This window comes from Chiloscyllium punctatum, chromosome 18 (genome assembly GCF_047496795.1).
Source record: "Chiloscyllium punctatum isolate Juve2018m chromosome 18, sChiPun1.3, whole genome shotgun sequence".
Classification (NCBI taxonomy): Eukaryota; Metazoa; Chordata; class Chondrichthyes; order Orectolobiformes; family Hemiscylliidae; genus Chiloscyllium; species Chiloscyllium punctatum.
In genome coordinates this window covers 69,403,534-69,421,065 of record NC_092756.1, presented here as the reverse complement: position 1 = coordinate 69,421,065, position 17,532 = coordinate 69,403,534, and the positions used below count along the sequence as shown (strand labels likewise).

Genomic DNA, 17,532 nt, shown 5'->3' with positions numbered 1-17,532 from the left:
TCCCAGGCCCAGTCCCTCAGAGAGCACTGTCTCCCAGTCCCTCAGGCAGCACTGCCGCCCCAGTCCTCAGACGGCACTGACCCAGTCCCCAGTCCCTCAGACGGCACTGCCTCCCACTCCCTCAGGCAGCACTACCTCCCAGTCCTCAGTCCCTCAGTCAGCACTGCCTCCCACTCCCTCAGGCAGCACTACCTCCCAGTCCTCAGTCCCTCAGTCAGCACTGCCTCCCACTCCCTCAGGCAGCACTACCTCCCAGTCCTCAGTCCCTCAGACAGCACTGCCTCCCACTCCCTCAGGCAGCACTGCCCCCCAGGACCTCAGATAGCAATGCCTCCCAGTCCCACTGACAGCACTGTCTCCCAGATCCCCAGACTGCACTGCCTCCCATTCCCACACACAGCACTGCCCCCCAGTCCCCATTCCCTCAGACAGCACTGCCTTCCAGTTCCCAGACCCTCAGACAGTACTGCCAGTCAGTCCCTTAGACAGCACCGCCCCCCAGGCCCTCAGACAGCACTACTCCCAGTCCCCATTCCCTCAGACAGCACTGCCTCCCATTCCCTCAGACAGCACCCCCACCCAGTCCCCAGTCCCTCAGAAAGCACTACCTCCCAGTCCCCATTCCCTCAGACAGCACTGCTCCCAGTCCCTCAGACAGCACTGCCTCCTAGTTCCCATTCCCTCAGACAGCACTGCCTCCCATTCCCTCAGACAGCACCCCCACCCAGTCCCCAGTCCCTCAGACAGCACTGCCCCCCAGTCCCCATTCCCTCAGACAGCACCGCTCCCAGCCCCCAGTCCCTCAGACAGCGCTGCCACCCAGTCCCCATTCCCTCAGACAGCACTGCCTCCCAGTCCCTCAGACAGCGGTGCTTCCCAGTCCCTCAGACAGCACTGCCTCCCAGTCCCCAGTCCCTCAGACAGCACTGCCTCCCATTCCCTCAGGCAGCACTGCCCCCCAGTACATCAGATAGCAATGCCTCCCAGTCCCACTGACAGCACTGTCTCCCAGACCCTCAGACAGCGCTGCCTCCCAGTCCCCAGTCCCTCAGACAGCGCTGCCTCCCATTCTCTCAGACAGCACTGCTAAAGTCCCTCAGAAAACACTGCCTCCCAATCCCTGAGACAGCACTCCCTCCCAGTTCCCATTCCCTCAGACAGCACTCCAACCCAGTCCCCAGTCCCTCAGACAGCCCCACCCCCATTCCTTCAGACAGCCCCGCCCCCAGTCCCTCAGACAGCCCCGCCCCATTCCCTCAGACAGCCCCACCCCCAGTCCCTCAGACAGCTCTGCCCCCAGTCCCTCAGACAGCACTGCTCCTGAGTCCCTTAGACAGCACTGCCGCACAGTACCTCCACCAGCACTGCCTCACTGTTCCTCAGATAGCACTTCCTCCCAGTCCTCAGTCAGCACTACCTCCCAGTCCTCAGTCAGCACTACCTCCCAGTCCTCAGTCAGCACTACCTCCCAGTCCTCAGTCAGCACTACCTCCCAGTCCTCAGTCCCTCAGACAGCACTACCTCCCAGTCCTCAGTCCCTCAGACAGCACTGCCTCCCAGTCCCCACTCCCAAAGACAGCACTGCCTCCCAGTCCCTCAGACAGCACTGACTTCCAGTTCCCAGACCACCAGACTGCACTGCCTCCTATTCCCTTAGACAGCGCTGCCTCACAGTTCCCAGTCCCTCAGACAGCACTGCCCCCCAGTCCCCATTCCCTCAGACAGCACTGCCCCCCAGTCCCCATTCCCTCAGACAGCACTGCTCCCAGTCCCCAGTCCCACAGACTGCACTGCCTCACAGTCCCCATTCCCTCAGACAGTACTGCCAGCCAGTCCCTTAGACAGCACCACCCCCAGTCCCTCAGATAGCACTACTCCCAGTCCCCATTCCCTCAGACAGCACTGCTCCCAGTCCCCATTCCCTCAGACAGCACTGCCTCCCAGTCCCCAGTCCCTCAGACAGTACTCCAATCCAGTCCCCATTCCCTCAGACAGCCCCACCCCCATTCCCTCAGACATCCCCACCCCCAGTCCCTCAGACAGCTCTGCCCCCAGTCCCTCAGACAGCACTGCTCCTGAGTCCCTTAGACAGCACTGCCGCACAGCACCTCCACCAGCACTGCCTCACTGTTCCTCAGATAGCACTTCCTCCCAGTCCTCAGTCTCTCAGACAGCACTACCTCCCAGTCCTCAGTCCCTCAGTCAGCACTACCTCCCAGTCCTCAGTCAGCACTACCTCCCAGTCCTCAGTGCCTCAGTCAGCACTACCTCTCAGTCCTCAGTCCCACAGACAGCACTGCCTCCCAGTCCCTCAGACAGCACTGCCTCCCAGTCCCCAGTCCCTCAGATAGCATTGCCTCCCAGTCCCCAGTCCCTCAGATAGCACTGCTCCCAGTCCCACAGACAGCCCCACCCCCAGTCCCTCAGACAGCACTGCTCCTCAGTCCCTCAGACAGCACTGCCGCACAGTACCTCCACCAGCACTGCCTCACTGTTCCTCAGATAGCACTTCCTCCCAGTCCTCAGTCCCACAGACAGCACTGCCTCCCAGTCCGCACTCCGTAAGACAGCACTGCCTCCCAGTCCTCAGTCCCACAGACAGCACTGCCTCCCAGTCCTCAGTCCCACAGACAGCACTGCCTCCCAGTCCGCACTCTGTAAGACAGCACTGCCTCCCAGTCCTCAGTCCCACAGACAGCACTGCCTCCCAGTCCTCAGTCCCACAGACAGCACTGCCTCCCAGTCCGCACTCCGTAAGACAGCACTGCCTCCCAGTCCTCAGTCCCACAGACAGCACTGCCTCCCAGTCCCCACTCCCAAAGACAGCACTGCCTCCCAGTCCTCAGTCCCTCAGACAGCACTGACTTCCAGTTCCCAGGTCCCCAGATTGCACTGCCTCCCACTCCCTCACACAGCACTGCCCCCCAGTCCCCATTCCCTCAGACAGCACTGCTACCAGTCCCGCAGTCAGCACTGCCTCCTAGTCCCTCAGACAGCACTCCTCCAAGTCCCTCAGACAGAACTACTCCCAGACACCAGTCCCACAGACAGCACTGTCCCCCCTGTCCCTCCGACAGCACTGCATCCCAGTGCCCATTCCCTCAGACAGCTTTGCTCCCAGCCCCTCAGACAGCACTGCCTCCCAGTTCCTCAGACACCACTGCTTCCCAGTCCGTCAGACAGCACTGCCCCCAGTCCCCATTCCCTCAGACAGCACTGGTCCCAGTCCCTCAGACAGCACTGCCTCCAGTCCCACAGACAGCACTGCCTCCCAGTCCCTCAGACAGCACTCCGACCCAGTCCCCAGTCCCTCAGACTGCACTGCCTCCCAGTTCCCATTCCCTCAGACAGCACTGCCAGCCAGTCCCTCAGACAGCACCGCCCCCCAGTCGGTCAGATAGCACTGCCTCCAATACCACAGATGGCACTGCCACCCAGTCCCTCAGACAGCACTGCCACCCAGTCCTTCAGACAGCACTGCCACCCAGTCACCAGTCCCTCAGACAGCACTGCCTCCCAGTTCCTCAGACAGCACTGCCTCCCAGTCCCTCAGACAGCACTGCCTCCCAGTCCCTCAGACAGCACTGCCTCCCAGTCCCTCAGACAGCACTGCTTCCCAGTCCCTCAGACAGCACTGCTTCCCAGTCCCTCAGACAGCACTGCTTCCGAGTCCCACAGACAGCAATCCCTCCCAGTCCCACAGACAGCAATGCCTCCCAGTCCCTCAGACAGCAATGCCTCCCAGTCCCTCAGACAGCACTGCCTCCCAGTCCCTCAGACAGCACTGCCTCCCAGTCACCAGTCCCTCAGACAGCACTGCCTCCCAGTCCCTCAGACAGCACTGCCTCCCAGTCACCAGTCCCTCAGACAGCACTGCCTCCCAGTCCCTCAGATAGCACTGCCTCCCAGTTCCACAGACAGCACTACCTCCCAGACCGCATTCTCTCAGACAGCATTGCTCCCATTCCCACAGACAGCACTGCCTCCCAGTCCCTCAGACAGCACTACCTTCCAGTCCCCACTCCGTAAGACAGCACTACCTCCCAGTCCTCAGCCCCTCAGACAGCACTACCTCCCAGTCCTCAGTGCCTCAGACAGCACTACCTCCCAGTCCTCAGTCCCTCAGTCCGCACTACCTCCCAGTCCTCAGTCCCACAGACAGCACTGCCTCCCAGTCCGCACTCCGTAAGACAGCACTGCCTCCCAGTCCGCACTCCGTAAGACAGCACTGCCTCCCAGTCCGCACTCCGTAAGACAGCACTGCCCCCCAGTCCCCATTCCCCATTCCCTCAGACAGCACTGCTCCCAGCCCCCAGTCCCTCAGACAGCGCTGCCACCCAGTCCCCATTCCCTCAGACAGCACTGCCACCCAGTCCCTCAGACAGCGGTGCTTCCCAGTCCCTCAGACAGCACTGCCTCCCAGTCCCCAGTCCCTCAGACAGCACTGCCTCCCATTCCCTCAGGCAGCACTGCCCCCCAGTACATCAGATAGCAATGCCTCCCAGTCCCACTGACAGCACTGTCTCCCAGACCCTCAGACAGCGCTGCCTCCCAGTCCCCAGTCCCTCAGACAGCGCTGCCTCCCATTCTCTCAGACAGCACTGCTAAAGTCCCTCAGACAACACTGCCTCCCAATCCCTGAGACAGCACTCCCTCCCAGTTCCCATTCCCTCAGACAGCACTCCAACCCAGTCCCCAGTCCCTCAGACAGCCCCACCCCCATTCCTTCAGACAGCCCCGCCCCCAGTCCCTCAGACAGCCCCGCCCCCATTCCCTCAGACAGCCCCGCCCCCATTCCCTCAGACAGCCCCACCCCCAGTCCCTCAGACAGCCCCCCCCCAGTCCCTCAGACAGCCCCGCCCCCAGTCGCTCAGACAGCTCTGCCCCCAGTCCCTCAGACAGCCCCACCCCCAGTCCCTCAGACAGCCCCGCCCCCAGTCCCTCAGACAGCCCCGCCCCCAGTCCCTCAGACAGTTCCGCCCCCAGTCCCTCAGACAGCCCCGCCCCCATTCCCTCAGACAGCCCCACCCCCAGTCCCTCAGACAGCTCTGCCCCCAGTCCCTCAGACAGCACTGCCACACAGTACCTCCACCAGCACTGCCTCACTGTTCCTCAGATAGCACTTCCTCCCAGTCCTCAGTCCCTCAGTCAGCACTACCTCCCAGTCCTCAGTCAGCACTACCTCCCAGTCCTCAGTCCCTCAGACAGCACTGCCTCCCAGTCCCCACTCCCAAAGACAGCACTGCCTCCCAGTCCCTCAGACAGCACTGACTTCCAGTTCCCAGACCACCAGACTGCACTGCCTCCTATTCCCTTAGACAGCGCTGCCTCACAGTTCCCAGTCCCTCAGACAGCACTGCCCCCCAGTCCCCATTCCCTCAGACAGCACTGCTCCCAGTCCCCAGTCCCACAGACTGCACTGCCTCACAGTCCCCATTCCCTCAGACAGTACTGCCAGCCAGTCCCTTAGACAGCACCACCCCCAGTCCCTCAGATAGCACTACTCCCAGTCCCCATTCCCTCAGACAGCACTGCCTCCCAGTCCTCAGTCCCTCAGACAGCACTGCCTCCCAGTCCCCATTCCCTCAGACAGCACTACTCCCAGTCCCCATTCCCTCAGACAGCCCTGCCACCCAGTCCCTCAGACAGTACTCCAATCCAGTCCCCAGTCCCTCAGACAGCCCCACCCCCAGTCCCTCAGACATCCCCACCCCCAGTCCCTCAGACAGACCCACCCCCAGTCCCTCAGACAGACCCACCCCCAGTCCCTCAGACAGACCCGCCCCCAGTCCCTCAGACAGCTCTGCCCCCAGTCCCTCAGACAGCACTGCTCCCCAGTCCCTTAGACAGCACTGCCGCACAGCACCTCCACCAGCACTGCCTCACTGTTCCTCAGATAGCACTTCCTCCCAGTCCTCAGTCTCTCAGACAGCACTACCTCCCAGTCGTCAGTCCCTCAGTCAGCACTACCTCCCAGTCCGCACTACCTCCCAGTCCTCAGTGCCTCAGTCAGCACTACCTCTCAGTCCTCAGTCCCACAGACAGCACTGCCTCCCAGTCCCTCAGACAGCACTGCCTCCCAGTCCCTCAGACAGCACTGCCTCCCAGTCACCAGTCCCTCAGATAGCATTGCCTCCCAGTCCCCAGTCCCTCAGATAGCATTGCCTCCCAGTCCCACAGACAGCCCCACCCCCAGTCCCTCAGACAGCACTGCTCCTCAGTCCCTCAGACAGCACTGCCGCACAGTACCTCCACCAGCACTGCCTCACTGTTCCTCAGATAGCACTTCCTCCCAGTCCTCAGTCCCACAGACAGCACTGCCTCCCAGTCCTCAGTCCCACAGACAGCACTGCCTCCCAGTCCCCACTCCCAAAGACAGAACTGCCTCCCAGTCCTCAGTCCCTCAGACAGCACTGCCTCCCAGTCCCTCAGACAGCACTGCCTTCCAGTCCCCACTCCGTAAGACAGCACTACCTCCCAGTCCTCAGCCCCTCAGACAGCACTACCTCCCAGTCCTCAGTGCCTCCGACAGCACTACCTCCCAGTCCTCAGTCCCACAGACAGCACTGCCTCCCAGTCCGCACTCCGTAAGACAGCACTGCCTCCCAGTCCGCACTCCGTAAGACAGCACTGTCTCCCAGTCCCCATTCCCTCAGACAGCACTGCTCCCAGATCCTCAGTCAGCACTGCCTCCCAGTCCCTCAGACAGCACTGGTCCCAGTCCCTCAGACAGCACTGCCTCACTATCCCTTAGACAGCACTTCCTCCCAGTCCTCAGTCCCTCTGTCAGCACGACCTTCCAGTCCCCAGTCCCACAGACAGCACTGTCTCCCAGTCCCCACTCCGTAAGACAGCACAACCTCCCAATCCTCAGTCCCTCAGACAGCACTGCCTCCCAGTCCCTCAGACAGCACTCCGACCCAGTCCCCAGTCCCTCAGACTGCACTGCCCCCCAGTTCCCATTCCCTCAGACAGCACTGCCAGCCAGTCCCTCAGACAGCACCGCCCCCCAGTCGGTCAGATAGCACTGCCTCCAATACACAGATGGCACTGCCACCCAGTCCCTCAGACAGCAATGCCACCCAGTCCTTCAGACAGCACTGCCTCCCAGTCACCAGTCCCTCAGACAGCACTGCCTCCCAGTCCCTCAGACAGCACTGCCTCCCAGTCCCTCAGACAGCACTGCCTCCCAGTCACCATTCCCTCAGACAGCACTGCCTCCCAGTCCCTCAGATAGCACTGCCTCCCAGTTCCACAGACAGCACTACCTCCCAGACCCCATTCTCTCAGACAGCATTGCTCCCATTCCCACAGACAGCACTGCCTCCCAGTCCCTCAGACAGCACTGCCTTCCAGTCCCCACTCCGTAAGACAGCACTACCTCCCAGTCCTCAGCCCCTCAGACAGCACTACCTCCCAGTCCTCAGTGCCTCAGACAGCACTACCTCCCAGTCCTCAGTCCCTCAGTCCGCACTACCTCCCAGTCCTCAGTCCCACAGACAGCACTGCCTCCCAGTCCGCACTCCGTAAGACAGCACTGCCTCCCAGTCCGCACTCCGTAAGACAGCACTGCCTCCCAGTCCGCACTCCGTAAGACAGCACTGCCTCCCAGTCATCAGTCCCTCAGAAAGCACTACCTTCCAGTCCCCAGTCCCTCAGACAGCCCTGCCCCCCAGTCCCCATTCCCTCACACAGCACTGCCCCCCAGTCCCCATTCCCTCAGACAGCACTGCTCCCAGTCCCCAGTCCCTCGGACAGCACTGCCGCCCAGTCCCCAGTCCCCAGTCCCTCAGACAACACTGCCTCCCAGTCCCTCAGACAACACTGCCTCCTAGTTCCCATTCCCTCAGACAGCACTCCAATCCAGTCCCCAGTCCCTCAGACAGCACTGCCTCCCAGTCCCTCAGACAGCACTGCCCCCCAGTCCCCATTCCCTCAGACAGCACTGCTCCCAGTCCCCAGTCCCTCAGACAGCACTGCCTCCTAGTTCCCATTCCCTCAGACAGCACTCCAATCCAGTCCCCAGTCCCTCAGACAGCACTACCCCCCAGTCCCTCAGACAGCTCTGCCCCCAGTCCCTCAGACAGCACTACTCCTCAGTCCCTCAGACAGCACTGCCGCACCGTACCTCCACCAGCACTGCCTCACTGTTCCTCAGATAGCACTTCCTCCCAGTCCTCAGTCTCTCAGACAGCACTACCTCCCAGTCGTCAGTCCCTCAGTCAGCACTACCTCCCAGTCCTCAGTCCCACAGACAGCACTGCCTCCCAGTCCACACTCCGTAAGACAGCACTGCCTCCCAGTCCTCAGTCCCTCAGATAGCAGTGCCTCCCAGTCCTCACTCCCAAAGACAGCACTGCCTCCCAGTCCTCAGTCCCTCAGACAGCACTGACTTCCAGTTCCCAGGTCCCCAGACTGCACTGCCTCCCATTCCCTCACACAGCACTGCCCCCCAGTCCCCATTCCCTCAGACAGCACTTCCTCCCAGTCCTCAGTCCCTCTGTCAGCACGACCTTCCAGTCCCCAGTCCCACAGACAGCACTGTCTCCCAGTCCCCACTCCGTAAGACAGCACAACCTCCCAGTCCAGAGTCCCTCAGACAGCACTGCCTCCCAGTCCCTCAGACAGCACTCCGACCCAGTCCCCAGTCCCTCAGACTGCACTGCCTCCCAGTTCCCATTCCCTCAGACAGCACTGCCAGCCAGTCCCTCAGACAGCACCGCCCCCCAGTCGGTCAGATAGCACTGCCTCCAATACCACAGATGGCACTGCCACCCAGTCCCTCAGACAGCACTGCCACCCAGTCCTTCAGACAGCACTGCCACCCAGTCACCAGTCCCTCAGACAGCACTGCCTCCCAGTCCCTCAGACAGCACTGCCTCCCAGTCCCTCAGATAGCACTGACTCCCAGTTCCACAGACAGCACTGCTCCCAGACCCCATTCTCTCAGACAGCATTGCTCCCATTCCCACAGACAGCACTGCCTCCCAGTCCCTCAGACAGCACTGCCTTCCAGTCCCCACTCCGTAAGACAGCACTACCTCCCAGTCCTCAGCCCCTCAGACAGCACTACCTCCCAGTCCTCAGTGCCTCAGACAGCACTACCTCCCAGTCCTCAGTCCGCACTACCTCCCAGTCCTCAGTCCCACAGACAGCACTGCCTCCCAGTCCGCACTCCGTAAGACAGCACTGCCTCCCAGTCCGCACTCCGTAAGACAGCACTGCCTCCCAGTCATCAGTCCCTCAGACAACACTGCCTCCCAGTCCCTCAGACAACACTGCCTCCCAGTCCCTCAGACAGCACTGCTCCCAGTCCCCAGTCCCTCAGACAGCACTGCCTCCTAGTTCCCATTCCCTCAGACAGCACTCCAATCCAGTCCACATTCCCTCAGACAGCACTGCTCCCAGTCCCCAGTCCCTCAGACAGCACTGCCTCCCAGTCCCCAGTCCCTCAGACAGCACTCCAATCCAGTCCCCAGTCCCTCAGACAGCACTACCCCCCATTCCCTCAGACAGCACTGACTCCTCGTTCCCATTCCCTCAGACAGCACTGCCTCCTAGTCCCTCAGACAGCCCCACCCCCAGTCCCTCAGAGAGCCCCACCCCCAGTCCCTCAGAGAGCCCCACCCCCAGTCCCTCAGACTGCCCCGCCCCCAGTCCCTCAGACAGCCCCGCCCCCCAGTCCCTCAGACAGCCCCGCCCCCCAGTCCCTCAGACAGCACTACCCCCCAGTCCCTCAGACAGCTCTGCCCCCAGTCCCTCAGACAGCACTACTCCTCAGTCCCTCAGACAGCACTGCCGCACAGTACCTCCACCAGCACTGCCTCACTGTTCCTCAGATAGTACTTCCTCCCAGTCCTCAGTCTCTCAGACAGCACTACCTCCCAGTCGTCAGTCCCTCAGTCAGCACTACCTCCCAGTCCTCAGTCCCACAGACAGCACTGCCTCCCAGTCCTCACTCCCAAAGACAGCACTGCCTCCCAGTTCCCAGGCCCCCAGACTGCACTGCCTCCCATTCCCTCACACAGCACTGCCCCCCAGTCCCCATTCCCTCAGACAGCACTGCCTCCCAGTCCCCAGTCCCTCAGACAGCACTGCCTCCCAGTCCCTCAGACAGCACTGCCTCCCAGTCATCAGTCTCACAGACTGCACTGCCTCACAGTTCCCATTCCCTCAGACTGCACTGCCTCCCATTCCCTCCGACAGCACCCCCACCCAGTCTCAAGTCCCTCAGAAAGCACTACCTTCCAGTTCCCAGGCCCCCAGACTGCACTGCCTCCCAATCCCTCAAATGGCACTGCCTCCCTGTCCCTCAGACAGCACTGCCTCCCAGTCCCCAGTCCCTCAGACAGCACTGCTCCCAGTCCCTCAGACAGCACTGCCCCCCAGTCCCCAGTCCCTCAGACAGCACTGCCTCCCAGTCCCCACTCCCAAAGACAGCACTGCTCCCAGTCCCTCAGACAGCACTGCCCCCCAGTCCCCATTCCCTCAGACAGCACTGCTCCCAGTCCCCAGACCCTCAGACAGCACTGCCTCACAGTTCCCATTCCCTCAGACAGTACTGCCAGCCAGTCCCTTAGAAAGCACAACCCCCCCATCCCTCAGACAGCACTGCCTCCAAGTCCCTCAGACGGCAGTGTACCCCAGTCCCCATTCCCTCAGACAGCACTGCTATCAGTCCCGCAGTCAGCACTGCCTCCTAGTCCCTCAGACAGCACTCCTCCCAGTCCCTCAGACAGAACTACTCCCAGACACCAGTCCCACAGACAGCACTGCCCTCCTGTCCTTCCGACAGCACTGCATCCCAGTGCCCATTCCCTCAGACAGCATTGCTCCCAGCCCCTCAGACAGCACTGCCTCCCAGTTCCTCAGACACCACTGCCTCCCAGTCCGTCAGACAGCACTGCCCCCAGTCCCCATTCCCTCAGACAGCATTGCTACCAGTCCCTCAGACAGCACTGGTCCCAGTCCCTCAGACAGCACTGCCTCACTATCCCTTAGACAGCACTTCCTCCCAGTCCTCAGTCCCTCTGTCAGCACTACCTTCCAGTCCCCAGTCCCACAGACAGCACTGTCTCCCAGTCCCCACTCCGTAAGACAGCACAACCTCCCAGTCCTCAGTCCCTCAACAGAACTGCCTCCCAGTCCTCAGTCCCTCAGACAGCACTGCCTCCCAGTCCCTCAGACAGCACTGCCTTCCAGTCCCCACCTCCGTAAGACAGCACTACCTCCCAGTCCTCAGCCCCTCAGACAGCACTACCTCCCAGTCCTCAGTGCCTCCGACAGCACTACCTCCCAGTCCTCAGTCCCACAGACAGCACTGCCTCCCAGTCCGCACTCCGTAAGACAGCACTGCCTCCCAGTCCGCACTCCGTAAGACAGCACTGTCTCCCAGTCCCCATTCCCTCAGACAGCACTGCTCCCAGATCCTCAGTCAGCACTGCCTCCCAGTCCCTCAGACAGCACTGTTCCCAGTCCCTCAGACAGCACTGCTCCCAGCCCCCATTCCCTCAGACAGCACTGCTTCCAGATCCTCAGTCAGCACTGCCTCCCAGTCCCCACTTCCTCAGACAGCACTGACTCCCAAACCCCAATCCCTCAGACTGCAATGCCTCCCAATCCCTCAGACTGCAATGCCTCCCAGTCCTTCAGACAGCACTGCTCCCAGATCCTCAGACAGCACTGCCTTCCAGTCCCCCAGACAGCACTGCCTTCCAGTCCCCCAGACAGCATTGCCACCCAGTCCCATTCCCTCAGACAGCACTGCCACCCAGTCCCTCAGACTGCGATGCCTCCCACTCCTTCAGACTGCACTGCTCCCAGTCCCTCAGACAGCACTGCCTCCCAGTCCCTCAGACTGCACTGCCTCCCAGTCCCTCAGACTGCACTGCCTCCCAGTCCCTCAGACTGCACTGCCTCCCACTCCCTCAGACTGCACTGCCTCCCACTCCCTCAGACTGCACTGCCTCCCACTCCCTCAGACTGCACTGCCTCCCACTCCCTCAGACTGCACTGCCTCCCATTCCCTCAGACGGCACTGCCTCCCAGTCCCTCAGACGGCACTGCCTCCCAGTCCCTCAGACAGCACTGCCTTCCAGTCCCCCAGACAGCACTGTTCCCAGTCCCTCAGAAAGCACTGTTCCCAGTCCCCCAGACAGCACTGCCTCCCAGTCCCAGTCCCCCAGACAGCACTGCCTCCCAGTCCCATTCCCTCAGACAGCACTACCTCCCAGTCCCCAGTCCCTCAGACAGCACTGCTCCCAGTCCCCATTCCCTCAGATAGCACTGCCTCCCAGTCTGTCAGACAGCAATGCCTCCCAGTCCCATTCCCTCAGATAGCACTGCCTCCCAGTCTGTCAGACAGCAATGCCTCCCAGTCCCATTCCCTCAGATAGCACTGCCTCCCAGTCTGTCAGACAGCAATGCCTCCCAGTCCCATTCCCTCAGATAGCACTGCCTCCCAGTCTGTCAGACAGCAATGCCGCCCTGTCCCCAGTCCCTCAGACAGCACTACCTCCCAGTCCCCAGTCCCTCAGACAGCACTGCCTCCCAGTCCCTCAGATAGCACTGCCTCCCAGTCTGTCAGACAGCAATGCCTCCCAGTCCCTCAGACAGCACTGCCTCCTAGTCCCTCAGACAGCACTACCTCCCAGTCCTCAGTCCCTCAGACAGCACTACCTCCCAGTCCTCAGTCCCTCAGACAGCACTGTCTTCCAGTTCCAGGCCCCCTGACTGCACTGCCTCCTATTCCCTCAGAAGGCACTGCCTCACAGTTCCCATTCCCTCAGACAGCACCACCCCCCAGTCCCTCAGATAGCACTGCCTCCAAGTAGCTCAGATGGCACTGCCTCCCAGTCCCTCAGACAGCACCGCCCCCCAGACGCTCAGACAGCACTGCCTCCCAGTTCCCATTCCCTCAGACAGCACTGCCAGCCAGTACCTCAGACAGCACCGGCACCGCCCCCCAGTCCCTCAGACAGCACCGCCCCCCAGTCCCTCAGACAGCACTGCTTCCAGTCCCTCAGACGGCAGTGTACCCCAGTCCCCATTCCATCAGACAGCACTGCTCCCAGATCCTCAGTCAGCACTGCCTCCCAGTTACCAGTCCCACAGACAGCACTGCCTCCCAGTCGCCACTTCCTCAGACAGCACTGACTCCCAATCCCCAATCCCTCATACTGCAATGCCTCCCAGTTCCTCAGACAGCACTGCTACCAGTCCCTCAGACTGCAATGCCTCCCAGTCCTTCAGACAGCACTGCTCCCAGTCCCTCAGACAGCACTGCCTCCCAGTCCTTCAGACAGCACTGCTCCCAGTCCCTCAGACAGCACTGCCTCCCAGTCCTTCAGACAGCACTGCTCCCAGTCCCTCAGACAGCACTGCCTCTCAGTCCCCCAGACAGCACTGTTCCCAGTCCCTCAGACAGCACTGCCTCCCAGTCCCCCAGACAGCACTGCCTCCCAGTCCCCCAGACAGCACTGCCTCCCAGTCCCCCAGACAGCACTGCCTCCCAGTCCCCCAGACAGCACTGCCTCCCAGTCCCCCAGACAGCACTGCCTCCCAGTCCCCCAGACAGCACTGCCTCCCAGTCCCCCAGACAGCACTGTTCCCAGTCCCCCAGACAGCATTGCCATCCAGTCCCATTCCCTCAGACAGCACTGCTACCAGTCCCTCAGACTGCAATGCTTCCCAGTCCTTTAGACAGCACTGCTCCCAGTCCCTCAGACAGCACTGCCTCCCAGTCCCCAGTCCCTCAGACAGCACTGCCTCCCAGTCCCCCAGACAGCACTGCCTCCCAGTCCCCCAGACAGCACTGCCTCCCAGTCCCCCAGACAGCACTGCCTCCCAGTCCCCCAGACAGCACTGTTCCCAGTCCCCCAGACAGCATTGCCATCCAGTCCCATTCCCTCAGACAGCACTGCTACCAGTCCCTCAGACTGCAATGCTTCCCAGTCCTTTAGACAGCACTGCTCCCAGTCCCTCAGACAGCACTGCCTCCCAGTCCCCAGTCCCTCAGACAGCACTGCCTCCCAGTCCCCCAGACAGCACTGCTCCCAGTCCCTCAGACACCACTGCCTCCCAGTCCCCATTCCCTCAGACAGCACTTCTCCCATTCCCCATTCCCTCAGACAGCACTGCTCCCAGATCCTCAGTCAGCACTGCCTCCCAGTCCCCAGTCCCACAGACAGCACTGCCTCCCAGTCCCCACTGCCTCAGACAGCACTAATTCCCAATCCCCAGTCCCTCAGACAGCACTGCCTCCCAGTTCCTCAGACAGCACTGCTACCAGTCCCTCAGACAGCACTGCCCCCCCATTCCCTCAGACAGCACTGCCCCCCCAGTCCCTCAGACAGCACTGACCCCCAGTCCCTCAGACAGCACTGCCTCCCAGTCCCTCAGACAGTTTTGCCTCCCAGTCTCCAGTCCCTTAGACAGCACTGCCTCCCAGTTCCCAATCCCTCAGACAGCACTGTCTCTCTGTCGCCACTCCCTCAGACAGCACCGCCACCCAGTCCCTCAGGCAGCACTGCCTCCCAGTCCCTCAGATAGCACTGCCCCCTAGTCCCTCAGACAGCACTGCCTCCCAGTCCCTCAGACAGCACTGCGACCCAGTCCCATTCCCTCAGACAGCACTGCCACCTAGTTCCTCAGACAGCACTGCTACCAGTCCCTCAGACTGCAATGCCCCCCAGTCCCTCAGACAGCACTGCCCCCCAGTCCCTCAGACAGCACTGCCCCCCAGTCCCTCAGACAGCACTGCGACCCAGTCCCATTCCCTCAGACAGCACTGCCACCTAGTTCCTCAGACAGCACTGCTACCAGTCCCTCAGACTGCAATGCCTCCCAGTCCCTCAGACAGCACTGCCTCCCAGTCCCTCAGACAGCACTGCCTCCCAGTCCCTCAGACAGCACTGCCTCCCAGTCCCTCAGACAGCACTGCCTCCCAGTCCCTCAGACAGCACTGCCTCCGAGTCCTTCAGACAGCACTGCCTCCCAGACCCCAGTCCCTCAGACAAACTGCTCCCAGTCCCTTAGACAGCACAGCCCCACAGTCTCTCAGACAGCACCACCCCCCCGGTCCCTCAGACAGCACTGCCTCCCTGTCCTTCAGGCACCACTGCCTCCCAGTCCTCAGTCCCTCAGACAGCACTGCTTCCCAGTAACCAGACCCTCAGACCGCACTGTCTCCCAGACCCTCAGACCGCACTGTCTCCCAGACCCTCAGACCGCACTGTCTCCCAGACCCTCAGACAGCACTGTCTCCCAGACCCTCAGACAGCACTGTCTCCCAGACCCTCAGACAGCACTGTCTCCCAGACTCTCAGACAGCATTGCCTCTCAAGTCCCTCAGACAGCACTGGGTAAAAACAATGACTGCAGATGCTGGAAACCAGATTCTGGATTAGTAGAAGAGCACAGCAGTTCAGGCAGCATCCAAAGAGAGGAGGAAACCTTCTTCAAGGCAGGCATCCTTGCAAGAGGATTCGCAGTAGGGTTAAAATCAACGAGGTGATGCTGCCTCAGACAGCACTGCCTCCCAGACACCAGACCCTCAGACAGTACTCCCTTCCAGTGCCTCATACAGCACTGCCTCCCAGTCTATCAGACAGCTCTGCCTCCCAATCCCCACTCACTCAGACAGCACTGCCTCCTAGTCCCTAGTCCCTCAGACAGCACTGCCACCCAGTCCCTCAGGGAGCACAGCCTCGCAAACTGTCAGGCAGCACTGTCTCCCAGTCCCTCAGAAGTTTTACCTCCCAGTCCCCATTCCGTCAGACAGCACTGCCTCCCAGTGCCCAGTCCCTCAGAAAGCACTGCCTCCCAGTCCCCAGTCCCCAGTCCCTCAGACAGCACTGGCCCCCAGTCCCCAATTCTTCAGACAGCACTGCCCCCCCCAGTCCCTTAGACGGCAGTGCCCTCCAGTCCCTCAGACAGTTTTGCCTCCCAGTTCCCAATCCCTCAGACAGCACTGTCTCTCTGTCACCACTCCCTCAGACAGCACTGCCATCCAGACCCTCAGACAGCACCGCCCCCCAGTCCCTCAGGCAGCACTGCCTCCCAATCCCTCAGACAGCACTGCCTCCCAGTCCCCAGTCCCTCAGACAGCACTGCCATCCAGACCCTCAGACAGCACTGCCTCCCAGTCCCACAGACAGACCTGCCCCCCTGTCCCTCAGGCAGCACTGCCTCCCTGTCCCTCAGCCAAGCAATGCCTCCCAGTCCCACAGACAGCACTGCCTCCCAGTCCCCAGTCCCACAGACAGCACTGCCTCCCTGTGCCTCGTTCCTCAGACCGTACCTTAAGGCAAAGTTAAAAATCATACAACAACCGGTTATAGTCCAACTGTTTTATTTGGACCACACCTGCTTTTGGAGCACCGCTCATTCCACAGGGGATTATGAAAATCGACGTTTCGGGCAAAAGCTCTTCATCCTGCTATTCCTGAGTAAAGGTTTTTTTCCTGAAACAAGGATTTTCCTGCTCCTGGGATGCTGCCTGACCTGCTGTGCTTTTCCAGCACCACTCTAGTCTTGACTCTAATCTCCAGCATCTGCAGTCCTCACCTTCGCCCAAGGTTAAGATCATGCTCGTGGAATTTATCGCCAAAAGAGTCCAGTGTCATGGAGAATCATGCTGGTTTTGCTCAAAAACTGCATGATGCCTCTACTCTTTTGATCTGAAAGTAAACTGGATGTCAAGTTCCCCTGACACTGTCTGCATTAAACGCTCCCAGGACAGATACAGCACAGTGTTAGGTACAGAGCTCGATGACAGTGACAACATGGAGTTAGACACAGAATAAAGTTAGCTCTCTTTTTTGAAAACTGAAAGTAAAGCTCCCTTGACATTTTCCCCATCAAAACTATCCAGATCAGGAACAGCACTGGGTTAGATATGGAGCTAAGCTTCTTCTATTCTTTTAAAAGAAAGTAAACATCCCTCAACACTGCCTTCTCAAACATTCCCAGGACAGAGACAGCATGGGACCAGATCTGAGTAAAGCTCCCTCTACTGTTTGTAACAGAAATTAGAGCTGCCTCAATGTTATTCCTATCAAACACTCCGAGCACTGAGACAGAATAGGATTTAATTCAGACTAAAGCTGCCCCTTCTCTTTAAAATGAAAGTAATGCAATCTCCACTCTTTCAAACTGTCACCATCGAACACTCCCAGGACAGGAACGACACAGAGTTAGGTACAGAGAAATGCTCTCTCTACTCTTTTGAACTGTGAGTAAAGCCTCCTCTTCTCTGTCACCATCAAACTCTCCCAGGACAAGGGCAGCACAGGGTTAAATTTAGAGTCAAGCTTTCTCTACTTTTTCAAAACTGAAATTAAAGTTCCATCTAACCTGTGCCTATCTAACCCTTGAGTATAGGAACAGCACAGGGTTACGTACAAAGTCAAGATCCCTCGACACTGTCTCCATCACACTCTGTAAGGGCAGTGACAGCGTGGGTTTAGATACAGAGCAAAGCTTCATTGACACTTTCAAATGCAAACAAAAGCTCTCTCAACATTGTCCCCA

The 17,532-nt window shown here is 60.3% G+C and overlaps 1 protein-coding gene across 2 annotated transcripts in view; it reads right to left on the bottom strand.

Annotated features, from left to right (window-relative positions):
• c18h22orf23 (chromosome 18 C22orf23 homolog) overlaps window positions 1-17,532 on the bottom strand; it is a 55,234-nt gene that overhangs the window by 27,032 nt on the left and 10,670 nt on the right. The gene's annotated exons all lie outside the window — the stretch shown is intronic.